General features: G+C 43.2%; 1 protein-coding gene and 1 long non-coding RNA gene across 2 annotated transcripts in view; both read left to right on the top strand.

Moving 5' to 3' along the window:
* ASTN2 (astrotactin 2) overlaps positions 1 to 24,697 on the top strand; it is a 1,029,079-nt gene that overhangs the window by 55,363 nt on the left and 949,019 nt on the right. The window lies entirely within an intron of this gene.
* LOC129650708 (uncharacterized) lies at positions 1,288 to 21,172 on the top strand. The gene is made up of 3 exons (XR_008713956.1): positions 1,288 to 1,381; positions 20,670 to 20,725; positions 20,963 to 21,172. It is a non-coding gene; the product is annotated as an uncharacterized LOC129650708 (long non-coding RNA).

The raw sequence follows: 24,697 nt of genomic DNA, 5'->3' as shown, positions 1-24,697 counted from the left end.
AAAGGATTAGAGGCCTAGAGGTGTCAGTGAGGAGCAGAAGGTCCCAGGGATTGTAAGTGGCAGAACCAACTCGAACCAGATCAAGTTGACTCCCAGGGCACTGGCTCAGCCACTCGACTGCCTTTCCCATCACTTACTCTCTACAGACCTCATGCTCTTCACTGTGAGATGGGTGACTGGCCCTGCTTCATTTAAAGCACTATTACAGAAAATTATCCCAAGAAACCCATACAGTAATATGACTTCTTATTATTGTAGATGGTTTGTGTTCATCATTGTTGCTCTAAAACACACAAATGGAAAAGTAGTGAAAACTCTTAAGTCTGAGCTTTCATTCCACTCTGATCATGTCCCCGCTAATTGCAGAACTCACTGAAGAAGGTGTAGTTGATGCTATTTGTAGTTCAGAGCAGGTGTTCCCTGAGAGCTGGGGTTCCTGGAGCAGGAAGGCGGTGTGGGTGGCTGTGGTGGGGGATGGAGAGTTCAGACCCCAAGATCAAGGGCAAGGTCAAGAGGATGGCTCAGGTGTCTAACCTGCAAGATGCAGGGAAAACCTGGGTCTACCTCTTACAATAAGGGCTTATTCCTTTGTTATGGGAGGAGTTAGGGAGAGGAGAAAAATTCCTATGGAAAGATCATGGGCCAAAAAAGCCAGGCTCCAGTTTAACTAGCTAGATGACCTGGGGGAAAGTCCTGTTAACCTCTTGGGAACCTCGATTTCCTCATTTTTAAGATACTGATGACAATTTTTGCTCTGCTTTCCACACAAGGTTAATGGGAACATGAAGAGAGAACAAAGGTGAAAAGGATTTGTAAATTAGGAAGAGTTCTATAAATGCTATTTTCTTATATTTATATTATTGGCTGATCACTGACATCATCACTATTGTTGTATACCTTCATTGGGATATCCTCACAGTTGGCTGGGCTGAGACTTGGAAGTCATCATTTTTGAAAATTTTAACCCGTTCATTTTTTAAATAAACATGCCGTGAGTGCCTCCAGGGTGTAAAGAAGTAGGCTAGGTTTTGCAACATGAGTTAGGGCCTCTACCCTCAAGGAGTTTACAAGGGGAAATGAGCAGAGGCCTGGGATAACTGCAGAACATGGGCTAAGCTATGTAACATGTTGGGCACACAGAGCAGGCAGAGTGCTGTGTGACTTGTCACATCTTGCTGAGGGACTGCTGGGAAAGCGCTGAGAAGGAGCTCAGAGAACATCGCATACACACGGCAGGGAGGGGTACCTCCACCTCCCGGGCTGGTGCCTTCCACCGTGAATCCCAGCTGCCTGCTCTCTTTGCTAGAAAGCTCAGAGGCTTCCCAGCCTCCCACGTCATCAGAACATGGCAGGCTTCCTTGGAGGTTCTGTTGGCCAAACTGTGAATGCTGTTTTGTCAAGCCTTTCTGATGCCTGTCCTTTCTGGGTTCATGCTTGGCCTGCACATGCTGGCTTACTACTCTTTGCATGTCTCCAATAACTAAATTGTGAGTAGAAGTGATATATGCCACTCATGGGTCAGAGAGTTTACCTGTCAGGGAAAGACCCTCCAGAATTCTGTCTTTCCTTCTCACGTGGACGTGGTCAGCATTTGACATGGTGGCCGCCCTCTCTGCCTGGGTCATTGAGAGACTAATGAGTCAAGGTCCTCTGCCAACATGGGATGGACATCTAGCCTGAGTGGAACATCCACCTTGATCCTTTAAGTCCCTGAGGTTTGGGAGTTGTTACTTTGAAATATGCTGTGAGTAATGTTAACTGGTCCAGGAGCAGTGTCATGACAGAAGTGGGGAGAGTCCATCGATGCTGGGTTTCTTATTTTTTGAGCCTCTTTACAGGGTCCTTGATGCTTCAGTGTTGGGGCTCAGAGTTCCTGAAACGCCTCGTAGTCCAGGTTTGAGCCCAGCCACATCTGTTAGTCTAGGGTGGTTTTCTTGTGCTTCCTCAACTAGCGTTTTTTGGCTTCTTCGAAGCTCCCAGACCTTCACTCCCTGAGGCTTCACTGTCTCCTCTTCTGCAACCACATTTTATACCCCATCCCCCAGCTGTTTATCTTTGTCTGTAGTCTTGCAGGAGGTACCTCATCAGTGGCATTTGGAAAAACTAAGTAAATCATCCTGCCTTTTATTCAGTACTTGATTAAACTTGTCAGAGAATTCAGGCAAGTTCAAAAGGCTCGTGTTTTTCTCTGCTCAAGGAAAGAAAGACCCACCTAACCTGTTTTCTTGGTTTAACCTCCCATCTATAATACCAGACTGGAGTCTGCAAACTGTCCCCTATGGCCTGCAAAATGAGCCCTTGGGGCTGAATTTTTGGTTGCTGTTGTTTTATATGTGTGTGTGTGTGTATCTATTTATATAAATTTATTTTAAAATTATACATGTATATTATTGAATGGAAGATTCTTTAAATCCTATAGTGCTTTACAATTTTCAGAAGTTTCACATGCGATTTTGTTTAATCCTATAATACTCCCACCGCCCGCCCATGTATTGCCCCTCCCCATTGCCCTCTCCCCACTGGTAAGCTCTAGTTTTTCTTTATAAATATAAAAGTTTGCTTCTTTTTTTTTTATTCTCTAGTTGTATTTTTTTAGGGATATCATAAAGTATTTGTTATTCAAATGCTATGATATATTATTCAAATAATATCACTTATTAGGGATTTCATACAGTATTTGTTATTCTCTGTCTGACATTTCATTTAGCTTCAGTTCAGGTCAGTGGCTCAGTCCTGTCCAACTCTTTGCGACCCCATGGACTGCAGCACACCAGGCCTCCCTGTCCATCACCAACTCCCAGAGCTTGCTCAAACTCATGTCCATTGAGTCGGTGATGCCATCCAACCATCTCCTCCTCTGTCATCCCCTTTTCCTCTCACTTTCAATCTTTCCCAGCATCAAGGTCTTTTCCAGTGAGTCAGCTCTTCACATCAGGTGGCCAAAGTATTGGAGTTTCAGCTTCAACATCAGTCCTTCCAATGAATATTCATGACTGATTTCCTTTAGGATGGACTGGTTGGATCTCTTTGCTGTCCAAGAGACTCTCAAGAGTCTTCTCTGGCACCACAGTTCAAAAGCATCAATTCTTCAGTGCTTAGCTTTCTTTATAGTCCAACTCTCACATCCATACATGACCACTGGAAAAACCATAGCCTTGACTAGATGGATCTTTGTTGGCAAAGTAATGAATGTCTCTGCTTTTTAATATACTGTCTAGGTTGGTCATAGCTTTTCTTCCAAGCAGAAGTTGTCTTTTAATTTCATGGCTGCAATCACCATCTGCAGTGATTTTGGAGCTCCCAAAAATAAAGTTTCTCACTCTTTCCATTGTTTCCCCATCTATTTGCCTTGAAGTGATGGGACTGGATGCCATGATCTTAGTTTTCTGAATGTTGAGTTTTAAGCCAACTTTTTCACTCTCCTCTTTCACTTTCTTCAAGAGGCTCTTTAGTTGTTCTTTGCTTTCTGCCATAAAGGTGATGTCATCTGCATATCTGAGGTTTTTGGTATTTCTCCCAGCAATCTTGATTCCAGCTTGTGCTTCATCCAGCCTGGCTTTTTGCATGATATACCCTGCATAGAAGTTAAATAAGCAGGGTGACAATATACAGCCTTGATGGACTCCTTTTCCTATTGGAACCAGTCTGTTGTTCCATGTACAGTTCTAACTGTTACTTCCTGACCTACATACAGATTTCTCAGGAGGCAGGTAAGATGGTCTGGTATTTTCATCTCTTTAAGAATTTTCTACAGTTTGTTGTGAGCCACACAGTCAAAGCCTTTGGTGTAATCAATAAAACAGAAGTAGGTGTTTTTCTGCAACTCTCTTCCTGTTTCAATGATCCAACAGATGTTGGCAATTTGATCTCTGGTTCTTCTACCTTTTCTAAATCCAGCTTGAACATTTGGAAATTAATGATTCACATACTGTTGAAGCCTGGCTTGGACATTTTGAGCATAACTTAGCTATCCTGTGAGATGAGAGCAATTGTGCAGTAGTTTGAACACTCTTTGGCATTTCCTTTCTTTGCAATTGGAATGAAAACTGACTTTTTCCAGTCCTGTGGCCACTGCTGAGTTTTCCAAATTTGCTGGCATATTGAGTGCAGCATTTTCACAGCATCAGCTTTTAGGATTTGAAATAGCTCAACTGGAATTCCATCGCCTCCACTAGCTTTATTCGTAGTGATGCTTCGTAAGGCCCGCTTGACTTCACATTCCAGGATGTCCAGCTCTAGGTGAGTGATCACACCATCGTGATTATCTGGGTCATGAAAATCGTGTTTATACAGTTCTTCTGTATATTCTTGCCACCTCTTCTTAATATCTTCTGCTTCTGTTAGGTCCATGCCATTTCTGTCCTTTATTGTGCCCATCTTTTCATGAAATGTTCCCTTGGTATCTCTAATTTTCTTGAAGAGATGTCTAGTTTTTCCTATTTTATTGTTTTCCTCTATTTCTTTGTATTGATCACTGAGGAAGGCTTTCTTCTTTCTCTGTGCTATTCTTTGGAACTCTGCATCAGATGGGTATAACTTCCCTTTTCTCCTTTGCCTTTCATTTCTCTTCTTTCCTCAGCTATTTGTAAGGCCTCCTCAGACAATCATTTAGCCTTTTTGCATTTCTTTTCCATGGGGATGGTCTTGATCCCTGTCTCTTGTTCAATGTCATGAACCTCCATCCATAGTTCATCAGGCACTCTGTCTATCAAATCTAGTCCCTTAAATCTATTTCTCACTTCCACTCTATAGTCATGAGGGATTTAATTTAGGTCATACATGAATGGTCTAGTGGTTTCCCCACTTTCTTCAATTTCAGTCTGAATTTGGCAATAAGGAGTTCATGATCTGAGCCACAGTCAGATCCTAGTCTTGTTTTTGCTGACTGTATAGAGCTTCTCCATCTTTGGCTTCAAAGAATATAGTTAAACTGATTTCGGTGTCGACCATCTGGTGATGTCCATGTGTAGAGTCTTCTCTTGTGTTTTTGGAAGAGGTTGTTTGCCATGACCAGTGTGTTTTCTTGGCAAACTCTGTTAGCCTTTGCACTGCTTCAGTTTGTACTCCAAGGCCAAAATTACTTCAAAGATCTCTTAACTTCCTACTTTTTCATTCCAGTCCCCTATAATGAAAAGGACATCTTTTTTTGGTGGTAGTTCTAGAAGGTCTTGTAGGTCTTCATCCAACCATTCAACTTCACCCTCTTCAGCATTACTGGTTGGGGCATAGACTTGGATTACTGTGATATTGAATGGTTTGCCTTGGAGATAAACAGAGATCATTCTGTCATTTTTGAGATTGCACCCTAGTACTGCATTTTGGACTCTTTTGTTGACTATGATGGCTACTCCATTTCTTCTAAGGGATTCTTGCCCACAGTGGTTGATACAATGGTCATCTGAGTTAAATTCACCCATTCCAGTCCATTTTGGTTCACTGATTCCTAGAATGTCGACCTTCACTCTTGCCATCTCCTGTTTGACCTCTTGCTATTTACCTTGAGGCATAGACCCAACATTCCAGGTTCCTATGCAATATTGTTTTTTTTTTACAGCATCGGACTTTACGTCCATCATCAGTCAGATCCACAACTGGGTATTGCTTTTGCTTTGGCTCCATCCCTTCATTCTTTCTGGTGTTATTTCTCCACTCTTCTCCAGTAGCATATTGGGTATCTATCGACCTGGGTAGTTCCTCTTTCAGTATCCTATCATTTTGCCTTTTCATGCTGTTCATGGGGTTCTCAAGGCAAGAATACTGAAATGGTTAGCCATTGCCTTCTCCAGTGGACCACGTTGTGTCAGACCTCTCCTGCATGACCTGTCCCTCTTGGGTGGCCCTACGTGGCTTGGCTCATAGTTTCATTCATTTAGCATAATGCCCTCGATGTCGCAGTGTCCCTGGCCCACATCTCCACCTTGTGTCCCCAGTAGTGTTAAGTTATACTCTTCAGGTAGCCCTGGACTCTTTCCACTCTTCTTCATGTCATATGTCCAGATCCTACTCTTATGTGCAGGCCTGGCACTTGGGCCTTTTCTAAGGCCCTCAAATATATTCAGAAAGGCCCCTTTATTTGCTTAACTTTCAGTGCACGCTCTGCATGTGTCTCCTGCCACGTTCTTCCTGTCCTCTGTGCCTTGTCTGTGCAAAGAGTGGAGGAGGGTTGGAGTGAAGTCAATCCTAGATTCTTGTCTCCCCTTAACCATGTAAAAACTGTGTTACCTTGACCAATTTTCTTATTTCTTTTGTGCTTCAGTTTACTTATAAAACAATAGTGAGGATGACAATATTGCAGGGCTGTGGAGAGAATGAAATAAGATAATGGGCATAAAGTAATTGTTTATTTTTTCATGCTGTAAAGCTATCCTCCAATACTCGTTCCCCTCAGACCCAGTGTAACTTGTCCAAGTAGGTGATGAACAGATGCTTGATGAATGAATGTGCTCCTGGACCTTCAGTGTTACATCAGTCCAGGTCCTGGGACAAAGCAGACGGCTTTCTTCTGAAAATACTCAGAAGAGGTCAAGAGTTTCATGGAGGGTGTGCCAGGGGTCCTAAGGCTTTGTAGACTAGCATCCAGGGTGCATTGGTCTCCCTGCAAAAGCAAGAGGAATTCCCACCCAGCTTTGGTGGGAGACTGATGGTCACACACACACACATACAGACACACACACACACACACACACACACACACACTCTCTCTCTCTCTCTCTCTTGATTATTCACATAATTGAATTCTTTGTGGTGAGCCAGAAAGGCCCCTCAATAGGTCCAAATGGCTTGAGAGCCAGTAAAAGGGATTGGCATTTTTTTTTTTAAAGTTCAGTATTTTCTTACATTTTTAAAATTTATTTTTTATGAAAAGTTTTTTCTCTCTTAAAAATTTTATTTTATATTTGCTGATAGTCAATTTGGGGCTTCCCTGGTGGCTCAGATGGTAAAGAATCCGCCTGCAATGCGAGAGACCTGGATTCGATCCCTGGATTGGGAAGATCCCCTGGAGAAGGGCATGGCAACCCTCTCCAGTATTCTTGCCTGCAGAATCCCCATGGACAGAGGAACCTGGTGGACTGTGATCCATGGAATCTCAAAGAGTCAGACACAACTGAGCGACTAAGCACATAGTCAATTTTTAATATTGTGTTAGTTTCAGGTATACAGCAAAGTTGAGTCAGTTATACATGTATCCTTTTTCAGATTTTCTTCCCATTTAGGTTATTGCAGAATATTGTACCAGAGTTCCCTGTGCTATACAGTTGGTCCTTGTTGTTATATGTTTTAAATATAATAGTGTATACATGCCAGTCTCCAACTCCCAATGCATCCCTTTCCCCGACCTGTCCCCTTGGGTAACCATATAAAACTGGCTAGTTTTTTTTTTTTTTTTTTTTTTCAAGATTTTTGTTTTGGTGTGGACTATTTTTAATGTCTTTATTGAATTTTGTTACAACACAGCTTCTGTTTTATGTTTTGGATTTTTGAACATGAGACATGTGGGATCTTAGATCCTTGACTAGGGATTGAACCCACACCCACTGCATTGGAAGGCAAAGACTTAATCATTGGACCTGCAGGGAAGTCCTCTAGCTTGGGTTTTGATTGTGGTTCAAGGGCAGGGCTGGCGTGAGAATTCCCAGGCATGGGCAGAGCCTTGCAGGGTTTGAATATGCAGCCAGTGCCGAAAGGAGGGAGCATACAGGTGTTCTTACCAGCTTGTCCAGATACAGAGCACAGAGGGCAGAAGGAGAGGTGAGGCTTAAAAACTGTCTGCAATTAAACATCAAAAATAGGAGCCAGACTCCTCATTTCAAAAGGGAAGCTCTTGCCACCCCAAAGGAGTCAGAGGAAGGAACATTGATGCTAGGAAGAGGGCCTGCTTATAGGGAGTAGCCAGAGAGTAACCCCAGTCACTCTTGGGAGCATAGTTCAACAGGGAGGGAGACAGGGTGATAAATACCCTGCTGCCCGCTGATCTCCTGAGCAGAACCCACCTGGAAGCTGAAGGCAAGAGAACCTGGGAGATATGATTTGGAGACGAGTCAGGCTCCTGGGGCAAAGGGCATCACAGAAGATGGTTTGGGGACAGGGCAGAGTGCATGGAGGATACCCAGCAGATAGGGATCACGTAGAAGCCAGTGAGATCCTGCATTTTTGCTAGCATCATTTACTATGCACATGTCAAGGGCCAGGTGCCATACTTGATACACAGGATCTTCTTTCATCCTCAAAACAACCTTAAGTAGGTACTACTTTTTACAGATGAAGATATGCGGCTCAGAGGGTTCAGAGTCTTAAAGATGGGTGGAGCTAAAATTTACACTCAGCACTGAGTGTATTCCTGTGTGTAAACTGGACTGAGCCGTCCCTTCTTTACTTGAGGGCTGGGGAAGTCCCCATGTGAGGAGCCACAGACAGTTCCTGCCAGCTTTCCGTGGAGCTCCACCTTGCTTGAGCTTTAGCTACTCTTCATTACGAAGCTTTGTTTATCCTTACAGCTATTCCTTGAGGAAATGATAGTGGCTTCACTTCCCAGCTGGGGAAACCAGGTCTCAGAGCAAATGCAATCACTGGCTGAGATCACACAGATTTGAATGGGGCAGAGCTCCAAGTCAGCACTGCGTGACCCCAGATTTGGGAGTTTCTGCTCTGCCTGGCTTGGCTGGCTCCTTCCTTTTGAGAATGAGAAGCAAAGATCCAAAATTCAGTCCCCTCAATTTGCTGGGAGTCTTTGAGATGCATCCAGAGGGAAGCTATTTCTTTTGTCTTTTTACAAATGCCCACCTTTAAGTGTGTGTGTGTGTGTGTGTGTGTGTGTGTGTGTGTGTGTCCGTCCTCCTTTCCCCCAGCCTGACTTGGGATCATATTTTCCCTGGGTCAGTGGTGGAGCCAGATCCCTGATGGAGGTCACAGGCGTGGCAGCCCTCATTTATCTCCTTGCCCCTGGGATGGAGAATTTATTTGTGATGTCAGGCCTGAGCAAGATTTAGAATAATTCAGGGATTTAAGTCCTGAGGATATGAGAAATAAATAATGTCACCCATTCCACATAAAGGGCCATAATGTGGAAGAAAGAGTAGGAAAAAACAACAAAACTATGATTCCATGAGAAGTAAAAAGTGAATCCTGAGAACTGCTAAGTCATCCTGGAGCATAGACTTCTCAGTGCAGAAAGGTATACACGATGGCCTGGGATAGCCTTTTCTTTTACAGGTGGGAAGAGCAAGGCTGGAGAGGGAAGGGCACCGTTCATGGTCACACAAAGGGCTGCCAATGGGGCCAAGCCTTGAAATCAGGTTGGATGCTTGGTCTCACCGTCCACTGCACTATACCTGGCCCACCGAAGACGGATGCAGAATCATAGACTGGAAAGGAAGTCCATGTGATTCTGGTTGTCTGTACAGCTCAGACTATACTCTATCCACTAGACTGGCAGCGCTGTGAGGGCAGGGATCATGTCTTATTTACCTCTGTGTCTCCAGCAGCCTTGCTCTTCCCTTTCTCTGGTATAGTTTCTGCTCTTTAACTGACAACCTTTGAGTCATCCTTCAATTCTAACTTGGACAATATTTCAAATGGGGAATGCGCTCAGACAACCAGCTAGTTTAGGTGTCCCCCGTTGTATATTCCCATATTCCCTGGACTCCTGATTTCTATGTTATGCTTCAGTTCTCTTAAATTGTTTAATTCTCTTACCTACTACACTGGAAGTTCTATAAGAGCCAGGATTACTAATTTTTTTTCCAGTAAGCATGCTTAGCACAGGGCCAGACATACTCTATAAATGTTTGACAGATACATGAAAGATGAAATGAATATGGTCCTAACCTCAGAGTGTAATCCAAGGATCTCTGAGTGCTGGACAGCTACCCACATGCCCTGAGAGTCAATGAGTCATAAAGACATTCATCAATTTTTTTACTACTTCATGTTTAGCAATTTGTCAGAGCCAATGGGTTTGCATCCACTTTCTCTTGTTCCCTGCCGAGAAAAGCTGCTGTCCACCCTTATTTGACTTTCTAAATCCTACTTCTGTATTTTGTTCTTTATCAAGTTGCCCTTGGTTTATATAGCCATCATATCCCTCCCTCCTGACTTCAGGGAAACTGATGCTCAGAGCAGTGAAGTCACTTATATATGCTCATATCAAGACAGAGCGGCCAGGTCAGAATGGAATCCATAATCCCTGAGGTCACTCTTCTGCCTCTGACAGGCTAGGATTTAAGTTCTTGTCTTCTTTCCTCAACTTATTATCATCAGAGAGCCCAGCTCAAATCTGTGCTGCGGTACTGAAGTTCTTGTTAAATAATCATGCCGTAATTTCACAAATACTGACTATATACTGACACTGTGCTGGGTATTCACTAAAGGACCCCCACTCTTCAGACAGGGACCCAAAGCTTTTAAGAGCCATGTGATTCAACAAAGTTTAGACATATAGGCTAATTCTTTGTATGGCATTTTGATGGCATTCTAATCTGGAACCTCGAAGGGTGTATATGTGTTTAATGGTATCTTTTAATTCATAGTTGAATAACTCAACCCTTATCTCAGCATATACTAGATACACCTCAAAGAAAGTGTTTGCCTTTCTTGAATCACAGAAAAAGGAATATCAACTTTATTTTGTTATTTTCTTTAGCACACTGGTTGTTTCTTTTGGAGTCACAATAATAATTATTCCTGGCATATCATTGCCTGCAACCGTATTTTGCTTTCTTTCTCAAAACAGCTCATCAAGGTTTAAGTACCTTCCTCCGATTTTACAGATGGTGAATCTGAGGCTCCAGTGGCAGGAAGGGGCTGGACTAAGGGCAAGAGCTGGGACAGTAACCACAGGGTCCAGAATATGAGATTGATTACATTATATTACATTGATTTCAGTGATACATTAGCCTGTGTTTATCCCTGAATCTGTGCCTTGTGTTGCATGGATAAAAAGAGCTATTACAGACATCAGAGAACAGCCTGGGTGTACCCATAGAGTAATTGTGTTTGGGGTGAAGCCGAGCCATACTTAACTCCTCCCAGTTCACAGATGGGGCAGTGGGGAGTGAGTTGGGATAGGCAGGTTCTTAGAGCACAGTGGGACTTATGAAGGGAAGTTTTGAAGGGTGAATACAGTTTCAATATCAGGGGTAGAGAGAGGCGTGATGGGATGAGGGAAACGGAGCAAAGGGATCTGTTTGAGGAGTTTAAGGAGAGGCTGTTGGATGCAACTGGAGGAGATTACGTTTCTCCAGCAGCCACAGGAGCTTTCTTCATTTGCCTGCTCTTGGGACTACTAGAGAGCAGATGCTGAAAAGTCACTTTCAGGCACTGCCTGTGGTAAATTATATGACAATTTCCACACACCATATCAGTGCCACAGGAGGCCGTTGGTCTGCAAGTTTGTGATTAGAAGTGGTGCCCAGGGTGACGTAAAGACAATTGCCCCCATTTTAATGTTGGCCCCTTTCTCATTCAAATGATGGGAAAGGAAATGGAATTTCTCATTCAGCTTGTCATGCCCAGAAGGAGAGTTTCTAACTCCAGGACGGAGGTGTTTATAATGTGACAACTCAAGCAGGGGGTATAGCCTTGCCCCCACCCCTGTACTGTCCCCAGGGCTTGGACCTGGCATTGCCCCTGACTTGCTCTGTGTGTGTGTGTATTACCTAATCTGCCTGACCCTTACTGTCCCTCTGCAAATTCTTAAAAGTGATACTGCTTGTGCAGAAACTAACAGGCATATCTTGACTTTTAGGTGAGTTATTAATAGATAGAAGTCTTCTTAAACACCTAGCATGATAGATCCTCACATAACACTGACTTTACTCTAAGTGGATCTATGATAGGATCATCCGTAATATCCTAAACATTCAGCGTTAAAAGGTCTTGCAAGTTTACATATGCCAGTAACTCTCCTTTTTCAGATCTAGGAAATGAGGGCCCAGAAGGGGAAGTGACTTGTCCAGATCACACAGTTACATGATGGATTTGTTAGTACAGTCTGTGTCTTCTTACTGCCATTCAGGTGTTCTGTTCATTCAAGAGGTTACACACTCAGACTTCTGGAAGGACCTTATTAGAAGGAAATCCTAGCAGCAATGCCAGGGAAACAACATTTGTTGATCTTCAGACTTAAAAAGCAAAATTAAAGGTGTAGCTAGAATAGTCAGGATTTGGGTTAGGCATTAAAGACCTGCTTAATCATAGATTAGGTATCGATTCCAATCTCCAGGGTCCCATTAGGTTCTACAGACCCATAATAGGTATAATTTTTGAAATGGAGAAAATAATAAAGCGAAGGTAACTTTCATTCATCCTTCTCTGATTGGCATAGCCAAAGGGGATGTGCCTGCATGTACCCAGGAGCATAATTCCAATTCTCTTGGTAATGCTCAGAACCTCAGCTCTACCTGTGATAATTCCGTGCAAGAGTCTATCAGGACCTAGCTGAAAACTCTTCCCAAATCCCACTAATCCTTGTTAGCTGTTTGTTGTTGTTTAGTCACTAAAGAGTGTCCACCTCTTCACGACTCCTTGGGCGGCAGGTTAGCTCCACATTCAATGGCCAAGGTTGTGTAATAACATAGTCAATACACAGGGCAGCTTTATGACTTTTGAGAAACTAGGCACTTTGGCCTTTGTGGGCTGTTCCTCTATAACATTAAAAATATATGTTATCACTTATTTTCCAAATTTTACACTTATGTTTGTATAAAGATGATATTAATACTATAGATTGAAATGTTTCCTTTGAACTAAACGTTATTTTTGCTTCTGGTTTAAAGTTAAAACATTTTTTATTGGTTCCTAAAAGTTCTGTGGGCTCTGGCCCCAGTGCCTGATGAGTAATCGAGCCCCACCAGGACATGCTTCATATTCAGTTCATATTCAATTCCATTCATCTTTCCCGAGATGGTAAGAGATAGTCTTTACTTTCTCTCATCTTTTATCTAAATGCCCCCCTTTCCTAACCACTCTTGACATACTTCAACTTTGCTTTTATTTTTTTAAGCAACCTCAGTCACATGGAGGTCCATTGAAATGGAAAATCAGTTTGAACAGACATGGTATCACTGCTTCATTGTACTGTAGAGCCAGTCCCACCATATTTCTTGAGAAAAGGTAAAGGAGCTGACTTTCTGCATCACTGTTGCTCCTCATTCTCAGAATGAAATCTAAAGACCTTAGTCTGTTCATTGCTAGCTGTGCCGCTTTTAGTAGGTGGCTTCACCTCTCAGAACATCACTCAGTGTCAACCTATCAAATATGAGATGATAGTCTCATCCATATAGGCCCATATGGAGTGCCTGCTGGTACATAGTAGGCATCTGGGAAGAAACAGATTTGTGATCATCTTCCTGGGAAAATCTAACCCCTCTGAGTATTTTGAGATTTTGACTTCATATTGGAGACTCTTGCTTTGGATTGATTACAGGGTTCTTGGAGAGAGACTAGGGCAGACTTGGAATTCTTGCTTCAGTGCTACCTTTATAACTTTGAGCATGACACTTTCCATCTCCTAACCTAGGTGTGTGCATCTTTAAAATGGGGATTCTAACACTCATTTCAGTGGGATTTGGGGGATGATCTAATGAGACTAGAAATTATAACACTTGGTAACCTATTGCATACTCTGCGGTTGCAAGGGTTTTTTCCATTACTCCTCTGTCCCCTAACCCCCAGGACAAACTGCTCCCCTGTTCTGATTTGGGGGGAGAATTCTTTTGAGCAGTGCTCTGAATGGATAAGTCTATCATCCACCAGTTTAGCTGTAGTCTGAAGCTGAGCTGCTTCTGTGTCCCCCAGCTTGCCCCCCAACAGCAGGCTAGCCTCTGCCTCCAAATTTCTAATTCCAGCTGCTAAGAGGTAGCCAGAGGGTGTTTGATTGCCCACAGACTCTGGCATTTCAGCACAATCCAATCAACACTCTTTCAGCAGAAGAATCCCCCTTAGATTGTAATCAGGGTCCATTCTGTGTCTCCCCATCCAGCTCTGGCCCCAGGAATCAGAGAGCTTGTTTGCTTCCCTGTCCTGGCAGCTTCTCAGCCTCTGTCCTCACCCTGTGCAGTAGCCTGGCAACTGGCTGGCTCCTCGCCCACTGTGTTGTCCATGGCAGGTCGGATTCTCTCCGTGAACTTCCTCACCCATTTCTAGAAGTGAGTGTCTACCACCCAACACCGACATTACTGAGAGAGTAAGGTGAGAACGCAGGCTTGGAAAATGTTTGGTATGAAAAGAGCTGTTGTCATCGTACTCAGAACATTTTTTTGTGTACACACTTGTAGTAGCCTCTTCAGTCTGAAAGATAAATGGTGCTGAACAGCTTCTACTGCAAAGGAATGGAACAATTCATTTATGCAAGGATTCCTGAACTTCTCGTTCATTCATTCACGCAACAAATACTGAATTTGCTGACCACTCATTCTGTGTCAGGAACTCATTGTGACCCTGAGAGATAAAAGAAATAGTTACTTTACAAATAATAATTAGCATGCACCTGGACCCTGGAGGGGTCCCTGGAGGATAAAGGAATTAGCTTCTTTATTCACATATGTACTGGGAACTTCTGATACGCAGGAACCGTAGATAAAACTGAGAGAGAAAAAAAGGACAACAGGATAGAAGCTTAAAGCCTGAAGGAGATAAGAATTAGACAAATACTTTTATAAGTAAGTATTTAGACACATTTTTAGTAAATGACTTGATAGAGAAGGCATTGAATATTTTGAGAATGTAAAATTGGGATACCACTCTAGTGGCAGAAAGTGAAGAGGAACTAAAGAGCCTCTTTTTTTTTCTTTTTTGTAAAAGATTTATTTATTTTCTATTTTTTTATTTTTATTTTATTTATGTATTTATTTTTTACTTTACAATATTGTATTGGTTTTGCCATTCATCAACGTGTATCTGCCATGGGCGTACACGTGTTCCCCCTTACCCTGTTAGTGGGAATGCAAACTAGTACAGCCACTATGGAGAACAGTGTGGAGATTCCTTGAAAAACTGGAAATAGAACTGCCATACGACCTAGCAATTCCAGTGCTGGGCATACACACTGAGGAAACCAGAATTGAAAGAGACATGTGTACCCCAATGTTCATCGCAACACTGTTTATAATAGCCAGGACATGGAAGCAACCTAGATGTCCATCAGCAGATGAATGGATAAGAAAGCTGTGGTACTTATACACAGTGGAGTATTACTCAGCCATTAAAAAAATACATTTGAATCAGTTCTCTAGTGGCAGAAAGTGACGAGGAACTAAATAGCCTCTTGCTGCTAAGTCACTTCAGTCGTGTCCGACTCTGTGTGACCCCATAGACGGCAGCCCACCAGGCTCCCCCGTCCCTGAGATTCTCTAGGCAAGAACACTGGAGTGGGTTGCCATTTCCTTCTCCAACGCATGAAAGTGAAAAGTGAAAGTGAAGTCACTCAGTCGTGTCCGACTCTTAGCGACCCCATGGACTGCAGCCCACCAGGCTCCTCCGTCCATGGGATTTTCCAGGCAAGAGTACTGGAGTGGGTTGCCATTGCCTTCTCCAAAAGAGCCTCTTGATGAGGGTGAAAGAGGAGAGTGAAAAACCTGGCTTTAAAATTCAGCATTCAAGAAACTATAATCATGGCATCCAGTCCCATCACTTCATAGCAGTTAGAAGGGGAAAAAGTGGAAACAGTGACAGATTTTATTTTCTTGGGCTCCAAAATCATTGCAGATGGTGACTGCAGCTATGATATTAAAAGACGCTTGCTCCTTGGAAGAAAAACTATGACCAAACTAGAAAGTTCATTAAAAAGCAAAGACATCACTTTGCCAACAAAGGTCCATAGAGTCAAAACTGGCTTTTCCAGTAGTCATGTATGGATGTGAGAGCTGGACAGTAAAGAAGACTGAGCACCAAAGAACTGATGCTTTTGCATTGTGCTGGAGAAGACTCTTGAGAGTCCTTTGGACAAGAAGATCAAAGCAGTCAATCCTAAAGGAAATCAACCCTGAATATTCATTGGAATGACAGATACTGAAGCTCCGATATTTTGACCACCTGATGTGAAGAGCTGACTCATTGGAAAAGACCCTGATGCTGGGAAAGATTGAGGATAGGAGGAGAAGCGGGCAACAGAGGATGAGATGGTTGGGTAACGTCACTGACTCAATGGCCATGAGCTTGAGCAAACTCTGGGAGATGGTGAAGGACAGGGAAACCTGGCGTGCTGCAGTCCATGGGCTCTCAAAGAGTCAGATACGACTAAGCGACTGAACAACAGCAATGTAGCTGGGATGGCTGGGAAGTCAGGGAAGGCTTCCTCAAGAGGTGGAGTCTGAGCTCACTTTGATGGGGCTGAGTTAGTTGGGGAGTGGGTTCCAGCAGAGGGAAGCCAGCCGGCAGCTGGAGGAGTTGTGCATGCGTTCTAGGATGATGAGAAGGCCAGTGCTTGGCTGGAGGGAGGGAGTGGTAGGACCTCAAGGGTTTGCCTGGGGCCAGATCATGCAGATCTGGTGGGGAGGAATAAAACTTTACCCTGGAGCAACCCAGAGAGACTTAGAAGAGAAGATCAGTAACAAAACAAGGATAAAAGCTGTGATATTTATTCAGTGCATGACCAGCAAAGGAGGGAGTTGTTAACTCAGTTTTCATGGCTCAACAAAATGTTCAAAGAGGGGGATTCCAGCTTTTAAAAGATATGAGCCAAGCAGCTGTAGTAGAGGTGAGGAGCATTCAGCTCAGAGGAAATAGCATATGCAGACAGAGTCTCTGGTGACAAGTTGCTGGTGAGTTTAGGGAGCTGGCATAAGACATGAATCTCTGGAACAATGAGAAAGGGACTGGAGGAGAGGAAGGAGCCAGGAGATCAGTGAATTTTAATGGTATTTTACTTTTTAGTGTGTTTTTTTTTTTCCCCTTAATTGACTTTACTTTTTAGAACCATTTTAGGTTTATAGAAAAATTGAGCAGCAAGCAGAGTTCCATATATGCCCTATTCCCACGTCTACCTCCAGGATCCCCCACTCCCAATATCCCCCACCTGAGCAGTACGTTTTCAACTGATGGATTTGCATTGACACACCATTATCACCCAGTGTCCACAGTTGGCATTGAAGTTCACTCCTGGTCTCGTATGTTTTGTGGGTTTTGGCAAAACATGTATCAACCCTTTTTATTCATACAGAGTAGATTTACTGCCCTAAAAATCCTCTGTGTTCTACCCGGTCCTCCCTCCCTCCTTCCCTGAATCCCGGGCAACCACTCATCATTTTCCTGTCTCCATAGTTTGGCCTTCTCCAGAATGTCATGTAGTTGGAATCCTACAGCATACAGTATATTCAGGTTGGCTTCTTCCACTTAGTATATGCATTCCTATTTAGTCGAGTTTTTATAAAGCAGGTGACACAATCAGATATGCTGTTATTAAGATTGATTTTCCTGATGGATTGGAGGTAGAGATGAACTAAAATCAAAGAGACAGATTGGAGGCTATGCTGATAATCTTTGAAGCTTTGAGTGGGTCTACATTTTTTTTTTTTTAATCCTGAGGTCTTAATATGAAAGAATTTTTTCTTTTCAATCATCAGGGCATCACCATTTTGTTACACAGTTTCCTTAGTCATCTATGCTTCACTTGATCTGTAGTGCTCAACAAGTGGCTATTATGTAAATTTAAATGCTTAAAATGTATTAAATAATTTTTTAATAATTTAGTAAAATGCATTAAGTAATTAAATAATTACAATTTACTTATTTAACTATATGTGGTCAGTAGTAACCATATTGGAAAGTGCAGATATAGCATTTTCCATTTTCAAAAAAAGTTCTACTGGACAGCAATGGATTAAATCTCCGAGAACCTCTTATATGGTTTTCTGGAAAGCTTACAGACTTTGGAGTCAGAGATTTTTTTATTTGTTTTTGGCTGTGAAGCATGCAGGATCTTAATTCCCTAACCAGGGATCAGGCCGAGGCCCCTGGTGGTGAAAGTCCTAACCGTTGGACCTCCAGGGAATTCCCCAAAGATACTAAGTTTTGAGTTGTCAAAACGTTTAGTAGTAATGTGAGTTTTTCGAATCGTGGTTATGTATCTGCACGTGTGTAGCATGTGGTTTGTTATTTTAACCATTTTTCAGGTGCAGTTAATTCAGTGGCATTAGTTGCTTTCACAGTGTTGACGACCACCACAACTGTCTCTTTCCAAAACCCTAACCCCGAACAGAAACTCTGCAACCATTAAGCGATAGCTCCTCAATTCACATATACACGTGGGTGCGTGCACACACAGACTCACACCCCAGTTCCTGATACTGTTAATCCTCTTTCTGTCTCTCTGAATTGACCTATTCTAGATATTTACCATAAGTAGAACCATTCAGTATCTGGCCTTTTGTGTCTGATTTCTTTCATATATTAATAGCATAATGTCTTTAAACGTCATCCAAGTTGTAGCATATATGAGGACTTAATAACTTTTTGGCTGAATGGCATTTCATTTTATGGATATACCCTGTTTGGTTTACCCACTTATCTGCTGGTGGACATTTGGGGGTTTTCCACCTTTTGGTTTAGTGATGCTGTTTTGAATAATCTACTTAATTTCTGAGCTTCATTTCTATAATGTGGGTATCAGTTCAGTTCAGTTGCTCAGTCATGTCCGACTCTGCGACCCCATGAATCACAGCATGCCAGGCCTCCCTGTCCGTCACCAACTCCCGGAGTTCACTCAGACTCACGTCCATCAAGTCGGTGATGCCATCCAGCCATCTCATCCTCTGTTGTCCCCTTCTCCTCCTGCCCCCAATCCCTCCCAGCATCAGAGTCTTTTCCAATGAGTCAACTGTTCGCATGAGGTGGCCAAAGTACTGGAGTTTCAGCTTTAGCATCATTCCTTCCAAAGAACACCCAGGGTTGATCTCCTTCAGAATGGACTGGTTGGATCTCCTTGCAGTCCAAGGGACTCTCAGGAGTCTTCTCCAACACCACAGTTCAAAGGCATCAATTCTCCGGCGCTCAGCCTTCTTCACAGTCCAACTCTCACATCCATACATGACCACAGGAAATATGGGTATATCGAGCCTTAAGTATACTGAGGATTAGAAGACTCACCAAAGATAAAGCACTTGGGATGAGGTTTCCAGTTCGCCAGTTGTTAATTTTCTTGTCCCTTTTTGTCCATCTTTGTCAACCACCCTCTTGGTGCCCAGACTCCTGTGTGTTAGACGCTCAGCAACTGTTGCCAACTGTTGGTTCTCTCTGGGAATGTTAACTCGGCTCTCTGACTCTTGGGCTGTGGAATGTGAGCAGGATATTTTATTTGACCTCTGTGTGTTTAATGTGTAGGAGGTTCCACGTTGGTGGAGATAATGCCTCTCCAGTGTCACAAGTCCTGGGATGCAGATGACAGCCCGTGTTCCTCATTAAACTACTAAATCCTCTCAGGGGAAGTGTGGTGAGAATCAGCACTTGACATTTAAGCGTAGATGAAGTCATAAGGGGACAATGACTTGGCCTTGGGTAGCGTTTCCTGGGCCAGATTAGAAATTCACATGACAGAGTAATTGTTATCCGGGTCACACGCTGCGTTCTCTTCATCCAGGGCTGGAGGCGTAGATTTGGAGCTGCAAGTGACTGCCTTTCTCTGAAGGACACACATTGAGAAGTTCAGGTTTTCCTCTTAGAGGAACTCAAATGATAGAACATTCTCACATTCAGTTCAACTAAAAAAGATATTAGGTAGTGTCTTGCTTAGGATGCATGCATGCATGCTCCGTTGTATGTGACTCTTTATGACCACATGGACAGTAGCCCACCAGGCTCCTCTGTCCATGGAATTCTCCAGGCACGAATACTGGTGTGAGTAGTTATTCCCTCCTCCAGGGGATCTTCCTGCCCAGGGATTGAACCTGTGTCTCTTGCATTGGCTGGTGGGTTCTTTACCATTGCACCACCTTTCTTAGGATAGTTTTACCTGTATCCTGGAGGCTTAGCGAGGGGAGGACGTTTAGTTATCTCACGTGACAAAAAGTCTGTAGATTGGTGGCTTTGCAGCTCAAGACTCTCGTACCCAGCATTGGAATCTCTCTGGCCGTTTTGATCTTCTCCTTGGAGTTTCCAGGCGGCTGTAGCACCTCAAGATTTATGAAACAATATATAATTTAAAGCAAGAATGAAGGCAGGGCAGGCAGAAAACAGCTCTCCTTGTGAGCTATTTCCTCTATTAAAAGAAAAGTCTTTTTCAGAAGTGCCTTCAAAGGTTTCACCTTGTGATTCATTAGCCAAAAGTGAGTCGCATGGCCACCTCTATTTGCAGTGCAATCTGGGAAAGTGAGCTTTTCCATTCTTTATTGAGAGATGTGGTTAGGGATTGAGTGTTGAGCAGCCACCCAACACTTTACCTGAGCACCTGTGTGTAAGGGGTAGTGGGAATATAGATACCCATTAAGGCATGGTCGTGTATGCTCCCAGCCAACCAAAGACATAGTAGAATGGAATAAATCCTGAAAGAGGTACATAAGAAAGCTGGAATGTAGAAAATTGAAACAGTTTTTACTCTGTGGTTAGGGAGACCTTCATGGAGGCAGTGACATGTGCATAAAGTATTAGGATTTGGGCTCAAGTCAAGGCAGCTCATGCTAAGAGAACAAATTACACAAGGGCACAGGAATTGGAAATTCAACTTTTTTTTATTTTTGTAGGATGTGGAGTTGGGCTATCTGTAGTGAAACAACAAGGAAGAAAGTGAGATATAAAGGTAATTTACTGCAGATATAATAGACGTTGAATGCTAGGCTTAGGTGTTTGGGCTTTACTCTGAAGACACTGGGTCGGTTTTAAGATTTTTGAGTTGGGTTTGCCATGATCTGGTCCCTCAAAGCCCACTGCTTCTTCATTATCTAGTGATCAATTTGCCATCATGAGTTTATTTTAATGTTTGTGACTCAGTTGTGTTCAGCTGCCCGAATCCTCCCCCAAATTCTCTGAGTTGCAGAGTAAATACCAGGTGTTCAAGCAGAACAAACAAGCTTCCATGTTTGTGATCTTCATGCTTTCAAGGCCTCCAAGTATGAGAAGCACTTCACTTTCTCCATCTGCCACTCAGCTTAGAAGTCACATCGGAGCTGGACCCACGTAGGATGCCTTCACTGATTTTACTTGCTGATTTCCCCATTTTGCTGCTTTCAGATTAAACAAGACTTGCTGGTTGTCTTTGCCAACTCTCCTGCCTTCTTGATGTTTTGTTCATATATGACAGGTTTTCTCTGCTCTAATCCTTCGTCACCTCACTATCATCCTCTGCCTGAACTAGAAGGTTCTTTGTGCTGTTGTCTGATACTCTGCGTCATTCCCACTGCGCTACAAGCCCTCCTGCCATAGCAGGCACACAAGTGCTCTGAACAGATCATCATTCTGTACACACATTTTCCTCTGACAACAGTGTCTTCCTAGGATTTTTATTCCTTTCCTTCAAACTGCCTTACAGGAGTAATCAGTCTCCCCAAACCCTTCATAAGCGCCATAGCTTTTTATTATCTTTGATTTTTAATTTTGGAACGGTCTTAGATATATAGAAAATTGGCAAAGATAGTACAGAGACATTCCATATACCCTTTACCCAGCTTCCCCTAAGGTTGACATCTTACAAAGATGTCAACCTTTGGTATATTTGTCAAAACTAAGCAATCAACCTTTGTACATTGCCGTTAACTAAACTTACAGACATTATTCGGATTTCGTGTGATTTCCGCCGGTGTCCTTTTTTCTTTCCCAGGACCCAAGCTATGTCTCCATGTTGCTTTTAATGACTGTGTCTCCTTGGTTTCCTTTGATATGTGACAATTTCTTCCTTTTTCCTTCCTCCCTCCCTCCCTTCCTCCATTCCTCCTTCCTTCCATTCTTTCTTAACAGTTGTTTAAAAAAACTGGTCAGTTGTTTTCTAGAATTTCCCTCATTTGGGGTTTGTGTGTGTTTTCTCATGATCAGCGCAGAGGTGAAGGGCCCTTGTCATCCTGTTGCATCAGAGAGTACCTGATCTCAGCCTGCTGGTGTCCTGATCATCTGGTTACAGTCGTGTGCAGCAGTTGTCTATTTCCTCTACTCTCTTAATTAGAAGCCAGTCGCAAGTGTAGCCTGAACTGCAGGATGGGGAATCAAGTTCCACATCCTGGAGGGGGCATAACCATCTCCTTTCCTGGTCCTTCCTGGCCCCTTATGAGCCCGGGAACTGTTTCCTTTCATCACCTCCTCTGACCCACTGGCGTTCACTTGTCCGTCATCCCTCACATTAAACAGTGGGCTCCAGAAGCAGAGGTCATGTCTCATTTGTCTGCATCCTCAGAATTTAGTCTGTGATAGATGCTCAGCAATAAAGGTAACCCCATCTTACCTTCTCCCAAATGGGGTTCTTTTACCCTGCAGTGACCTTGGCGACCTCTCCATGGGAGGGGCCGGTGACGGGAGGACTGAGTGTCCGCCAGTGCTCTCTGCCCCCGTCCACTGCATCTGTGTTCCAGTGTGCCATTTAGATTTGAGGACAGAAGATAAAATCCTTTTTGACCCAGGTGCCTGATGATCAATGGTCTTCCCGGCATGCTTCGCCGCTCCCGCCTAGCTCTCTCTATGGCACCAGTTGCCACTCGATAAATCCATAAAGAGACAACTCAATTGTTTTGACTTTCGTCCACCTTTTCCAGTGATTCTTCCTTCCAAGTTAATGGGGCAGAGGGAGGGAAGGCTCACGATTAGAAGCTACACACACTTTCTTTTCAGCAGAGACAAGTGCTTCTATTGCTGACAGGATCATAAAACATGAATTAAGAGATCAGTTATTAATGAAATATTCCAACTTAATGTCATAGCAGTGAAGCCCTTGGCTTTACACAGAGTGTCTGGCACTTGTAAAATAAAAACTTGGAGGTCTTTGCTTGCTTCTCTCTTTCTTCCCACAGAAGAGTAAAGCTGGAATGATCGAAACCAAGAATTTTCAAGCTCTAGTCCAGAATAAGTGTGGACAAGTGGGTATCTACACCCAAACACACGCATATACAGACATATTAGAGATTCATATTACAAACCAGCATCTCAAGGAAATACACTTTGAATAGCTTTACGGGAAATAGACCCATTTCTCTTTGCTTGTCTCAATATTTCCTAAGTTTACTTGGACATAGAAGACTTTACTTCCTGTTAATGTCTTACAAGTGTAGGGTCCCGCAGAATGCATTTGGAGAAATAAGCATGTAACGGACATTGTCCAGCCCTTCCTGGATCACTTGGATGTGAAAGAGTGGAGAACTGAAGTGAGAATATGTCGAGTTTAAAGGGAGACACAGCTAATCACCAGTATTTTTTGTCTTCAGTCATGATGAATTTTAGATTGAAAAGGCTGGACCACACTGCCTTGACTCCCTGCTTCATTTTGGCTTTGTCCAAATTGCTTAATCCTCCTCATCCTGGGAGCAGGGTTGACCTGAATGCCCAGGCTGAGCAGGCCTCCCCAGTTACCTGCCTACTTAAATATAAATAGATTGTGCTCCTTTGCTGATTCTAAGATTGGTTGGAAACATTAAGAGTAATGAGAATGTAAGTTAAGTGTAATCTCCTGATCTGGTAATAGACTCTCTGATTAGCATTTTTTTTCATTTCCTCTAGGTTCCAGCTAAGCAGCACACACAGGGCTTTGGAATCTAAATGACTATGGCATTTTAGTTTTCAGAAAGCTGGACGTGTAACCCCTAGGCCCCTGGGCCTCTTCTGCCCTTGTCATCTGGTGCTAAGTGCTTTGCCTGAGAAGCGTGAGGTCAGATGTACCTTTTTGTTTCCTTTTAGTGATTCACACCTTCTCTGCCCTTGAGAAATTGCATCTGTCTTTGCATGGCTATAGCCATTATCTTCTCACTTTTTATTACTTTTTTTTTTTTTAATTTCCAGAAAGGCATATGTATATATAAAGGATAAAGCATTGAATGTGGCTTCCTTGGTGGCTCAGATAGTAAAGAATCTGCCTGTAATGCAGGAGACCTGGGTTCAATCTCTGAGTCAGGAAGATGTCTAGGAGAAAGGAATGGCAGCCCACTCCAGTATTCTTGCCTAGAGAATTCCATGGGCAGAAGAGCCTGGTGGGCTACAGTCCTTGGGGTTGCACAGAGTTGGATACGACTGAGTGACTAACACAAAGCGTTGAGTATGGTGGGAAAAGAGAATCACACTAGACAAAGCAGAAGACCTTCCCTAAGTAGCTGTGTGATTTTGAGAAAATTATTAACCTCTCTGAACCATGGTTTTCTCACTGATATAATGGGACCAGTGGTAGGACCGACAGAGAGGACTGTCATGAGAGGGTAAGGAGCACTCCACATGCAGCTAACTCCTGGGTAACAGAAAACCTCCCAGGGTGGTGGTGAGAGCACAGGAGACACTGAGCTGGAAGCGCCCCTGTGATGATTGAGAGCCATTTACAAGTGAGCTATCAGCATAATGTGTTTAGGTAGTAATTTGTAAAAGTGTCACACTCAAAAAATTTGCCTCTCCCTGAAGCCTGTTAGTCATTATAGAGAGTGCTTCTCAACTGGCATCCCCTGAATGATTCTGGAGCCGTGTTCCATGTGCCTTTTCTCCTTGACTGCACCTCTGTTAAATATTCCACAGTTACCACTCCCAAACTGCTCCATGGATGTCCATGGGCACCAGATGCATCGGGTCACCCAGCCTCAGGTAGCACATACCA

This window comes from Bubalus kerabau, chromosome 4 (assembly GCF_029407905.1).
Source record: "Bubalus kerabau isolate K-KA32 ecotype Philippines breed swamp buffalo chromosome 4, PCC_UOA_SB_1v2, whole genome shotgun sequence".
Taxonomy (NCBI): Eukaryota; Metazoa; Chordata; class Mammalia; order Artiodactyla; family Bovidae; genus Bubalus; species Bubalus kerabau.
This window is presented reverse-complemented; position numbering and strand designations above follow the sequence as displayed.